The following is a 13,437-nucleotide window of genomic DNA, read 5'->3' on the forward strand; positions in this document are numbered from 1 at the left end:
GAACGGGGCCACAATGTCTCCTGACCCTTCCTGTCTCAGCCTCCAGTATTTATGCTGCAGTAGTGTGTGTCGGGGGTCTAGTGTCAATCTGTTATATCTGGAGTATTTCTCCTTTCTTATCCAGTGTCCTGTGTGAATTTAAATATGCCTTCTCTCTCTTTCTTTCGTTCTCTCTCTAGGAGGACCTGAGCCCCAGGACCATGCCTCTAGACTAGCTGGCCTGATGCCACCTTGCTGTCTCCAGTCCACCTGGTTGTGCTGCTGCTCCAGTTTCAACTGTTCTGCCCGCGGCTATGGAACACTGACCTGTTCACCGGACGTGCTACCTGTCTCAGACCTGCTGTTTTCTACTCTCTAGAGACAGCAGGAGCGGTAGAGATCCTCTGAATGATTGGCATGAAAAGCCAACTGACATTTACTCCTGAGGTGCTGACCTGTTGCACCCTCTACGACTACTGTGATTATTATTATTTGACCCTGCTGGTCATCTATGAACATTTGAACATCTAGGCCATGTTCTGTTATAATCTCCACCCAGCACAGCCAGAAGAGGACTGGCCACCCCTCATAGCCTGGTTCCTCTCTAGGTTTCTTCCTAGGTTCTGGCCTTTCTAGGGAGTTTTTCCTAGCCACCGTGCTTCTACACCTGCATTGCTTGCTGTTTGGAGTTTTAGGCTGGGTTTCTGTACAGGACTTTGTGACATCAGCTGATGTAAGAAGGGCTTTATAAATACATTTGATTGATTGATGTAGTTCCTTAAAGGCCGTTGTGGTATCTGCGTGAGGGGGGAATATACACGGCTGTGACTATACCCGAGGAGAATTCTCTTGGGAGGTAATACGGCCGGCATTTGGTTGGAAGGTTTTCTATGTCGGGTGAACAAAAGGACTTGAGTTTCTGTATGTTATCACAATCACACCATGAGTACTTAATCATGAAGCATACACCCCCGCCTTTCTTCTTTCCGGATTCTTTATTCCTGTCTGCGCTATGAACTGAGAACCCAGCTGGCTGTATGGATGGGGAAAGTATATCCCAAGAGAGCCATGATTCCGTGAAACAGAGTATGTTACAGTCCCTGATGTCTCTCCGGAAGGAGATCCTCGCCCTGAGCTCCTCTACTTTATTGTCTAGAGATTAAACATTAGCGCGTAATACACTCTGAAGCGGTGGATGGTGGCCCGACTCCTGAGTTTAACTAGAAGTCCACTCTGAATACCTCTTCTCCGCCGGCGGTGACTTGGAGCACGAAGAAAGGATCCAATTCGGGAAAGTCGTATTCCTGGTCGTAATGCTGGTGAGTTATCGCCGCTCTGATATCCAAAAGTTATTTCTGGTTTTATGTAATAACACAAAAAACGTTCTGGGCAAATAATGTAAGAGATAACACACAGGAAAAAAATACTGCAAAGTTGCTTAGGAGCTAGAAGCAGAGCTCCCATGTCTGTCAGCACCATGTTTTAACCTGGTTCCCACACCCTTCCATAGACTTACACAGTAATTATGGCAACTAACCTATACAATGTTGGCTGTGTGTAGCGATTATGATATAGTTTGGCTTGGAAAGGTTTTTTCGCCTGGCCACATACAGCTGATGTGTTGTGCACAAGCGAAGGGAAAAGGTGAGAGGATGCGATAAGGAATACAACGTGGCTGCTATGAAAGTGAACTGCTTTTACGCGTGATCAGGGGGGTGTTCATTCCGCTGATTCTGTTGAAAAAGTTTCTTGTGTTTCCTGAATTTGTCCAATATAATCTCTCATTTGCAATTGTTGGACTAATGATTACACCCTAGATCAGCTGGATGCAGGCAAGAGTGTGCAGGGCAGTATTGAATGTGTCACTGTCTGTCCATGTGTTACAGTCTGTCACCTCAATTTTTTGTCTCTCGACCTGTGTGCACCTACATTGTAAACATTTATTCGTAGGCTATGTTGTAGCAACCTCATGATGGTTATAGGGAAAATGTGAGTATCATGTAGTAGCCTAAACCTATCGCTGTTACATTGAACTGGATGATGGAATATGAATGACAGTCATCCAATATGCTGTAATAGAAATAAGGCAATGCTCATGAATAAAAAAAAATCATCCTCCCTCATCTTAAATGTCACTGACCGCCACTGGCAGGCATGGGGATTTGACCTATCCGATTGGCTAGGCAGTAGGTGCCCTTTTTTCTTTATTTCTATTTTTTATTAACCCCTCCACCACCCCCCCCCTCTTAAGGGAACAAATATATTTTAAGTCGTTTTTTTTTACAGCTTTTCTGCTACATATACATACATTTTTACATACATGGCACTTTTATATAAAGCAGTCACATAACAATACATTACCAAACATAAGCTCTTTAAATCGACTGTGAGCAGCTCACCCTGCACTAACATTAAGAACATGAACACATCTACTGCTGCTTAGCTTCCCAGTAAAGCAATGAACGCAAGTAAGCATCCCAGAAGAACAGTGCTCAAAATAGCCTACGTTAAGCTACATATGTTAAGACAAGGTTCATGAAATCAATCATTTGCTAGTAACAGATGACATTCATATTCTGACTATCTCTGAAACTCACTTAGATAATACCTTTGATGATACAGTGGTAGCAATACAAGGTTATAACATTTACAGAAAATATAGAAATACTAATGGTGGAGGTGTTGCTGTTTATATTCAGAACCACATTCCTGTAAAGATTAGAGAGGATCTCATGTTAAATACTGTTGAAGTAATATGGCTACCGGTTCATCTGCCTCACCTACAGCCCATTATGGTGGGAAGCAGCTATAGACCACCAAGTGTTAACAGTCAGTATCTGGATAATATGTGTGAAATGCTTGATAATGTTTGTGATATCAACAGAGGTATATTTTCTTGGTTATTTCAATATTGACTGGTTTTCATTAAGCTGCCCACTCAAGAAAAATCTTCAAATATTAACGAGTGCCTGCAACCTGGTTCAGGTTATCAGTCAACCTACCAGGGTTGTTACAAACAGCACAGGAATGAAATCAACAGCATGCATTAATCACATCTTTACTAACGCTGCAGAAATTAGCTTGAAAGCAGTATCCAGATCCATCGGATGTAGTATTCAGTATTCAGGCCCTAGTTTCTACCTTCTTAACAGCACTGTCAACAAGGCAGGTCCTACAGGTCCTAGTTTCTACCTTCTTAACAGCACTGTCAACAAGGCAGGTCCTACAGGCTCTAGTTTCTACCTTCTTAACAGCACTGTCAACAAGGCAGGTCCTACAGGTCCTAGTTTCTACCTTCTCAACAAGGCAGGTCCTACAGGCCCTTCTTAACAACACTGTCAACAAGGCAGGTCCCACAGGCCCTAGTTTCTACCTTCTTAAATGTACTGCCAACAAGGCAGGTCCTACAGGCCCTAGTTTCTACTTTCTTAACAGCACTGTCAACAAGGCAGGTCCTACAGGCCCTAGTTTCTACCTTCTTAACAGCACTGTCAACAAGGCAGGTCCTACAGGCCCTAGTTTCTACCTTCTTAACAGCACAGTCAACAAGGCAGGTCCTACAGGCCCTAGTTTCTACCTTCTTGACAGCACTGTCAACAAGGCAGGTCCTACAGGCCCTAGTTTCTACCTTCTTGACAGCACTGTCAACAAGGCAGATCCTACAGGCCCAAGTTTCTACCTTCTTGTCAGCACAGTCAACAAGGCAGGTCCTACAGGCCCTAGTTTCTACCTTCTTGTCAGCACAGTCAACAAGGCAGGTCCTACAGGCCCTAGTTTCTACCTTCTTGTCAGCACTGTCAACAAGGCAGGTCCTACAGGCCCTAGTTTCTACCTTCTTGACAGCACAGTCAACAAGGCAGGTCCTACAGGCCCTAGTTTCTACCTTCTTGTCAGCACTGTCAACAAGGCAGGTCCTACAGGCCCTGGTTTTGTCGCACCTGCACGACTGTTCAGTCATGTGGTCAGGTGCCACAAAAAAAAGAACAGGGCAGCACGGCTGGCCCTTGGATGTACACATAGAGCTAATAGTAATAATATGCATGTCAATCTCTCTTTGCTCAAAGTGGTTGTATTTATAAGAGGTATTGTGTTGAATGCACCGAGCTGTCTGTTTGAACTACTGGTGCACAGCTCGGACACCCATACATACCCCACAAGACATGTCACGAGGTCTCTTCACAGTCCCCAAGTCCAGACCAGACTATGGAAGGCGCACAGTACTACATAGAGCCATAACTACATGGAACTCTGTTCCATATCAAGAAACTCATGCAAGCAGTAAAATTACGTTTAAAAAAACAGATGAAAAAAATTCTTATGGAACAGCAGGGACAGTGAAGCGACACAAACATAGGCACACACACACACACACACACACACACATTAATTTTGTACTGCATATATGTGGTAGTGGTGGAGTAGGGGCCTGAGGCAGCAGCTAATGGGTATCCATAATAAATACAAATCCCAATCCTTAGCCACTCTCAGCCCACCTATCACCACAGACTACCCTCGTTTGGTTTCCATGTGCCATATACTTTTCAATTGTGCTGTGATGTTTTACATACTTTTTTAACTCTGTAGATGACTTTTTTCTGGCGGTTTTAGAGCAGTGGCTTCTTCCTTGCTGAGCGGCCTTTCAGGTTATGTCAATATAGGACTCGTTTTACTGTGGATATAGATACTTTTGTACCTGTTTCCTCCAGCATCTTCACAAGGTCCTTTGCTGTTGTTTTGGGATTGATTTGCACATTTTGCACCAAAGTATGTTCATCTCTAGGAGACAGAACGTGTCTCCTTCCTGAACGGTATGACGGCTGTGTGGTCCCATGGTGTTTATACTTGCGTACCATTGTTTGTAAAAATGAACGTGGTACCTTCAGGTGTTTGGAAATTAATCCCAAGGATGAAACAACTTACGGAAGTACAATTTATTTTTGGAGGTCTTGGCTGATTTCTTTCGATTTTCCCATGATGTCAAGCAAAGAGGCACTGAGTTTGAAGGTACATGCACAGGTACACCAATTGACTCAAATTATGTAAATTAGCCTATCAGAAGCTTCTAAAGCCATGACATCATTTTCTGGAATTTTCCAAGCTGTTTAAATGCACAGTCAACTTAGTGTATGTAAACATCTGACCCACTGGAATTGTGATACAGTGATTTATAAGTGAAATAATCTGCCTGTAAACAATTGTTGGAAAAATTACTTGTGTCATGCACAAAGTAGATGTCCTAACCGACTATAGTTTGTTAACAAGAAATTTGTGGAGTGGTTGTAAAACGAGTTTTAATGACTCCAACATAAGTATGTAAACTTCCGACTTCAACTGTATATATCATTCTGTTGGTGGCAAGAATTCTATATAATAATTTAAATTGAAAAACTAAGTGTTGAATCAAGTGTAGTTTTTTGTACCAGTTCATAAACCATATGCCATGGAATTGGTACATCGAAAATCTCTTCCCATTTATTTTGCAACCTGTATCGCGCAGCTGTTGACATTTTTGTGCTCAAAAGAAACTGGTATATTTTTCTATTTATGCCAGTTCCTTTCAGCCAATTTGTGTCTTTAATATATGACAGGCAAACAAGTTCCCTATCTTCTCCTTTTTCCACTTGCCTCCTACATTTTTGTGGTCGTGCTGCAATCAGTTAGTTGTAATTTTGGATTGAGCAGACATTCGCATATATTTTCCCTATCTGCATATGTGATATAACTCCTCCGTATCTATTCATAACATAATTCATAAATATAATAACATTTTATAATAACACTTTTGGGAAAAAGTAAATAATCACTGTTTGGATATTTATTTTTAACATAACAGTTATCTTAATGTAAATAAAGGAACTTTTCAAAATAACATATTCTGAACTAGTACACCCCTTAACCCTGAGGTGTATTCTGAACTAGTACACCCCTTAACCCTGAGGTGTATTCTGAACTAGTACACCCCTTAACCCTGAGGTGTATTCTGAACTAATACACCCCTTAACCCTGAGGTTTATTCTGAACTAGTACACCCCTTAACCCTGAGTTTTTTTCTGAACTAGTACACCCCTTAACCCTGAGGTGTATTCTGAACTAGTACACCCCTTAACCCTGAGGTTTATTCTGAACTAGTACACCCCTTAACCCTGAGGTGTATTCTGAACTAGTACACCCCTTAACCCTGAGGTGTATTCTGAACTAGTACACCCCTTAACCCTGAGGTTTATTCTGAACTAGTACACCCCTTAACCCTGAGATTTATTCTGAACTAGTACACCCCTTAACCCTGAGGTGTATTCTGAACTAGTACACCCCTTAACCCTGGGCTGTATTCTGAACTAGTACACCCCTTAACCCTGGGGTGTATTCTGAACTAGTACACCCCTTAACCCTGAGGTGTATTCTGAACTAGTACACCCCTTAACCCTGAGGTGTATTCTGAACTAGTACACCCCTTAACCCTGAGGTTTATTCTGAACTAGTACACCCCTTAACCCTGAGGTTTATTCTGAACTAGTACACCCCTTAACCCCGAGGTGTATTCTGAACTAGTACACCCCTTAACCCTGAGGTTTATTCTGAACTAGTACACCCCTTAACCCTGAGGTGTATTCTGAACTAGTACACCCCTTAACCCTGAGGTGTATTCTGAACTAATACACCCCTTAACCCTGAGGTTTATTCTGAACTAGTACACCCCTTAACCCTGAGGTTTATTCTGAACTAGTACACCCCTTAACCCTGAGGTGTATTCTGAACTAGTACACCCCTTAACCCTGAGGTTTATTCTGAACTAGTACACCCCTTAACCCTGAGGTTTATTCTGAACTAGTACACCCCTTAACCCTGGGCTGTATTCTGTACTAGTACACCCCTTAACCCTGGGGTGTATTCTGAACGAGTACACCCCTTAACCCTGAGGTGTATTCTGAACTAGTACACCCCTTAACCCTGGGCTGTATTCTGAACTAGTACACCCCTTAACCCTGGGGTGTATTCTGAACTAGTACACCCCTTAACCCTGAGGTGTATTCTGAACTAGTACACCCCTGAATGCTGGGGTGTATTCTGAACTAGTACACCCCTGAATGCTGGGGTGTATTCTGAACTAGTACACCCCTTAACCCTGGGGTGTATTCTGAACTAGTACACCCCTGAATACTGGGGTGTATTCTGAACTAGTACACCCCTGAATGATGGGGTGTATTCTGCCCCATAATCAGAGGTTAGTCTGAACTAAATATTCAACCTTTCAGGGGGTTGTCTTTCTCTTGCAGGGTAATGACGACGTACAGGTGAGTCTACAGTCACATTGTCTCGGAGTCTGAGTGTTGATGGTGTATGCCCTGACTGGGGTGCAACAGTAACCTAAGTAGAGACTCTGGCTGGTTCAGGTGAGTCTGGAGCACTTTCCACATTTGTAGGTTGCTACAGTGGATGTTCAGGTTATGGCTCGTCATCATGGTAGGTATCCAGCAGCTGATCTTGGTTTGTCACTTGACATGAGTCATCTCTGAGGTTGGTTCCTGGCAACAGTTGATCCACGTGTCTCCTCTAGATGATGTTCTTCGGTGTGTGAACTGTGTAGGACACAGGGCCTGTTTGTGTAACCACTGTGGCTGGTGTCCACTTCGAACCTTTGCGGTCGTTCCAAGCAACAACTCTCTCTCCACCTCTGAAGCTTCTGTCTTTTTCTTTGCTCTGTCTCTCCACCTGTGCTCTCTGTTGTGTCTGTACGACCTGTTTAGTCTTTGGAGGTCGAGTCGTGTGCAAAGCTGTCTTTCATCATGGCTGACTCGGGTGCTACTTTGGTTGTAGCATGGGGGGTGTTTCTGTAGGTCAACAGGTTTAGGCGCCTATTGGGGGACCCATTCCCTTGTGATGATTTTAAAGCTTCATCGTCTGGGCAAATCTTTCACCGAGACTGTTCATTGTAGGGTGATATGGTGCTGACTTGATGTTCTGAATTCCATTTGCTTCCATGAATGACCTCTTCAGACACCAGTTGGGGGCCATTATCACTAACGAGTTGCGTTGGCAATCCAAAGCGACTGAAGATTGACCGTAGCTCTTCGATGGTTCTCTCCGTTGAGGTGCTCTTCATCACTGTGACCTCAGGCCATTTTCTGTGTGCGTCGACTACGACTAAGAACATACGATTCTCCAGTGGGCCTGCATAGTCTATGTGGACTCGCTGCCAAGGCTCCTCTGGGAAGTCCCAGGGGTGTAGTGGTGCTATCTGAGGCATGTTCCTCATCTTTTGACATGCAGAACATGACTTGACGTTGTCTTCGATCGCTGCGTTCAAACCTGGCCACCAAAAGTAGCTGCGTGCCATCTCCTTCATTCACACCATGCCACAGTGCCCTGAATGGAGTTCTTCAAGCACCTGCCTTCTCAGTGGCGGTGGTATGATGACTCGAAACCCCCATCGTAAGCATCCAGACTGAACTGTGAGCTTGTTCCTCCGCACCAGGTAAGTCTTTAGGCCGTCCGACAGCTCTCCTTCTTTCCCACAAGTGACAATGTCCACGACCTCAGACATCACTGGATCAGTGTGGGTGAACTTTTTCACTTGGACAGATGTAACTGGGGCGTTCGACACCTCTTTGAAGTAGAAGATTTCAGCCTGGGAGTGCTCAGTGTGTGCGAGAGGTAAGGGAAGCCTTGAGAAGCCGTCTGCATTGCAGTTCTGCTCAGACCTTCTGTACTTGATATCGTACTGGTGAGCAGATAACAGCAATGACCATCGCTGCATGTGGCTGGCTGAGAGCGACGGAATCCAGTGTGGGGACCAAAGATGGGGTTGAGGGGTCTATGATCAGTCAGCAGTGTGAATCGTTGGCCAAACAGAAACTGAATACATTTCTTAACTCCGAACACGATGGCCAGTGCTTCACGCTCTATCTGCATAATTGCTCTACTTAATGCCCATGATGCGAAAGCAATCATGGGCATTAAGCAAAGCCTGCCTTCTCCTGATGGCATGATGTGTGAAACAACAGCACCAACGCCATAAGGCAAAGCATCATATGCCAACTGTAATGGCAAGTTGGGGTTGAAGTGGGTGAGGGCCACTGACTGAGCTAAGGAGCTTTTCAATTTCTTGAAGACCTCCTCACATCTGTCCACTTCCACTGTTTGGTTTTGTTCAAAAGTTCACGCAGTGGCTTAACATGTTAGCTAGGTTTGGCACAAACATTGCCTAGTATGTCAGTAGTCCTAAGAATGATCTCAGCTGACTCACGTTCTGTGTGGATGGAGCTTCTGCAACGGCCTTCACCTTTGATGGTGCCTTGTGGAGCCCCGAACTGTCGATGACATGGCCCAGGTACGCATTTGTCCTTCCGGAACCTCAGACTGTATTCCTCCAGTCTCTGTTGTGTAGTGTCCAGGTTTCTCAGGTGCTCTTGCTCGTCTTTGCCGGCGATGAGTAGATCATCGAGGTAACATTGTACCCCAGTGAGCCCGCTCAGTATCTGGTCCATAGCTCTCTGAAACAAGGCCGGAGCTGAGGTGATTCCAAAAGGAAGCCTCCGGTACCTGTACAGTCCTTTGTGAGTCACTATGGTCAACAGTTCTTGTGACTCTTGGTCCACATGCATCTGTATATAGACTTATGTCAGGCCTATCTTACATAATTGCTGCCCTCCCGCTAAATCAGACAAGAGGTTGTCAATGAGGGGTAGTGTATATTTTTCAGCAGTCAACACAGGGTTAACAGTGACATTGAAATCACCAAAATATTTTTTTATGACTGGAACAATGGGTGTAGCTCATTCACTGGATCCAATACTCCACTCTCCACTAGTCTGTTTAGCTCAATTTAAACTTTTGGTTTTATGGCATATGGGACAGGTCTAGCTTTGATGCATTTGGCTTGCTGTCTGGTATCACAGTGAGTTTATCTGTTAGGTCCTTTATACTGCCAAGTTCTCCATCGAACACATCCGTGGGTTTCCTCAATATCCCTTGTAGGTTTGTGTCCTCTTTTGCAACCATGTGAATTTCCTGCCAGTTTAGTTATTTTCCAGCAAAGCTGGATGGCTGCCTTTCACCATGTAGAGTGGTAGCTTTACCTTCTGTTTGTTGTGCTCCACTGTAACAATCACGCTTCCTATCACTGGAACAATCTCACCTGTGTGTTTTCAACATCTATGTGGGCTGTGGTGTGAGGTGATGTAGTTTCTCCTTGTATACAGCCTCAGACAGTGAAGATTTGGCTGCTCCAGTGTCCACTTACGTCTGTACTACTTTTCCATCCAGTAGCGGTGTCACCCAGTATCCATTGTCTGAAATGGACAAAACATGCAAAGATTCTTCCGCTTCAGACAGGGTATCACTTTGTTCATTCTCTGTGGGCTCCATTTTCTGCACTTTTCTTTTTGTCACTTTTCCTTTGTTCAGTATTTACGTTTGAGTCTTTTTGTTTTTACATGCACGTTTGATATGACCTTTCTTCCATAACTTCTGCAGTCTAAGTCTTTGCAACAACACTCCTCTGTTTGGTGACCTGGTTTCCCACAGCGATAGCATGGCTTGCCAGCTACTGCCTTGTTTTTGAAATCTATAGACATCTTATGCACTTGGGTTGATGCACTCTTTATTTGCCATTTCCATTGCTTTCTGTAATGTTAAGTTACTCTCAGTCAAACGGCGTTACTATTGCCTCGCTGCACATGCCACACACTAACCGATCACGTATATAGTGTCACTCAGTGATCGCCCAAATTCAGTGTTCAGATACAGTGGGGCAAGTATTTAGTCAGCCACCAATTGTGCAAGTTCTCCCACTTAAAAAGATGAGAGAGGCCTGCAATTTTCATCATATGTACACTTCAACTATGACAGACAAAATGAAAAATAAAATCCAGAAAATCACATTGTAGGATTTTTAATGAATTAATTTGCAAATTATGGTGGAAAATAAGTATTTGGTCACCTACAAACAAGCAAGATTTCTGGCTCTCACAGACCTGTAACTTCTTCTTTAAGAGGCTCCTCTGTCCTCCACTCGTTACCTGTATTGAACTAGTTATCAGTATAAAAGACACCTGTCCACAACCTCAAACAGTCACGCTCCAAACTCCACTATGGCCAAGACCAAAGAGCTGTCAAAGGACACCAGAAACACAATTGTAGACCTGCACCAGGCTGGGAAGACTGAATCTGCAATAGGTAAGCAGCTTGGTTTGAAGAAATCAACTGTGGGAGCAATTATTAGGAAATGGAAGACATATAAGACCACTGATAATCTCCCTCGATCTGGGGCTCCACGCAAGATCTCACCCCGTGGGGTCAAACTGATCACAAGAACGGTGAGCAAAAATCCCAGAACTACACCTAGTGAATGACCTGCAGAGAGCTGGGAGCAAAGTAACAAAGCCTACCATCAGTAACACACTACGCCGCCAGGGACTCAAATCCTGCAGTGCCAGACGTGTCCCCCTGCTTAAGCCAGTACATGTCCAGGCCCGTCTGAAGTTTGCTAGAGAGCATTTGGATGATCCAGAAGAAGATTGGGAGAATGTCATATGGTCAGATGAAACCAAAATATTACTTTTTGGTAAAAACTCAACTCGTCGTGTTTGGAGGACAAAGAATGCTGAGTTGCATCCAAAGAACACCATACCTACTGTGACGCATGGGGGTGGAAACATCATGCTTTGAGGCTGTTTTTCTGCAAAGGGACCAGGAAGACTGATCCGTGTAAAGGAAAGAATGAATGGGGCCTTGTATCGTGATATTTTGAGTGAAAACCTCCTTCCATCAGCAAGAGCATTGAAGATGAAACGTGGCTGGGTCTTTCAGCATGACAATGATCCCAAACACAACGCCCGGGCAATGAAGGAGTGGCTTCGTAAGAAGCATTTCAAGGTCCTGGAGTGGCCTAGCCAGTCTCTAGTTCTCAACCCCATAGACAATCTTTGGAGGGAGTTGAAAGTCCGTGTCACCCAGCAACAGCCCCAAAACATCACTGCTCTAGAGGAGATCTGCATGGAGGAATGGGCCAAAATACCAGCAACAGTGTGTGAAAACCTCGTGAAGACTTACAGAAAACGTTTGACCTCTGTCATTGCCAACAAAGGGTATATAACAAAGTATTGAGAAACTTTTGTTATTGACCAAATACTTATTTTCCACCATAATTTGCAAATAAATTCATGAAAAATCCTACAATGTGATTTCCTGGATTTTTTTTTCTTCTCATTTTGTCTGTCATAGTTGAAGTGTACCTATGATGAAAATTACAGGCCTCTCTCATCTTTTTAAGTGGGAGAACTTGCACAATTGGTGGCTGACTAAATACTTTTTTGCCCCACTGTAACTGTTTCAATACAGCCACAAACTGTGAGATTGACTCCCCCTCCTCTTGAATTCTCCTTTGAAACCTAATCTCTCCAAAATTATCAATGGTTTGGGAGAATGTCCTTTTAAGGTCGCCACAATTTCATCATTTGATTTATCACCAGGTTTTCAGGCGTTACTAGGCTGCGCAGTAGATTTGAATGTTTTTTCTTCCAAAGCAGTCAAAAAACTACTTCTGCTTTAATTCCATTTGCCAACACAAAGTCCTCAAAATGTTCTGAGCAAGAACTCCATGTTTTGCCTCGTTAAATAAAGGTTAATTAAAATAACTCCATTGTTCCACAGATTCATCAAATGTTCCTATATTTCCAACAGGTGCAGGCCGTTTTCAGTTAATTATTTTACTTTCTCACACTTTTTAGACAGTCCCTTGCTCCCAGCCCCCTTTCTAAAATATATATAACTCACAGTGATTCCACTTTCTCCTGCAGCAAAAATCTTCCTCGAGGCTCTCGTTGCTGTGACATCAGAAGCTAGCTAGCATTACTGGACTTCATTTTCTTTGCATCTTTCTACAGTGAAAAAACTAATTATACTCAAGACTACCGAAAATAATGAACAGGTGAGAATGTTTCTTCCTCGTCGCCAGTTATAGTACACCACAATGTATTACTTATACAACTAATATAAGGACAATACATGAGACGGGAGAATAAACTAACGTGGGCATTGTTTATTAGTTTCACAGGACAAAACGTTCCAAGTTTTCCAATGTACGTAAGCAGGGGGTGTTATAGGTGTTCTCGAGACAAATTAGAATTTGGGTTAAAAGCAGTCAACAGTTGGGTTAAAAGCGGGAGCCACATTTTGGTTGGACTTTGTGTGCAATTGACCAATAAAGTGAATCTTAATCTGTTGAATCCCTGACTGGGACATTGACCTGTAGAAGCAGTGATCTGGATCAGTACAGTGTCTGGATGGATTTACTCACATCCACTGTGTGTATATAAGAGAGGAAACACACCAGAGCAATGGACTGCCGAGGGTACTTAAAAGCAGTGGGTGACCATCCTATCTCCTCTGACCACAAAACATTGGCCGTCACTTTCAGATTATTTCCTGATGATTCTACATGTTGAATGGCCGCTGTTT

The sequence above is a fragment of the Oncorhynchus mykiss genome, chromosome 5 (genome assembly GCF_057628025.1).
Source record: "Oncorhynchus mykiss isolate SJ-2025 chromosome 5, ASM5762802v1, whole genome shotgun sequence".
Lineage (NCBI taxonomy): Eukaryota > Metazoa > Chordata > Actinopteri > Salmoniformes > Salmonidae > Oncorhynchus > Oncorhynchus mykiss.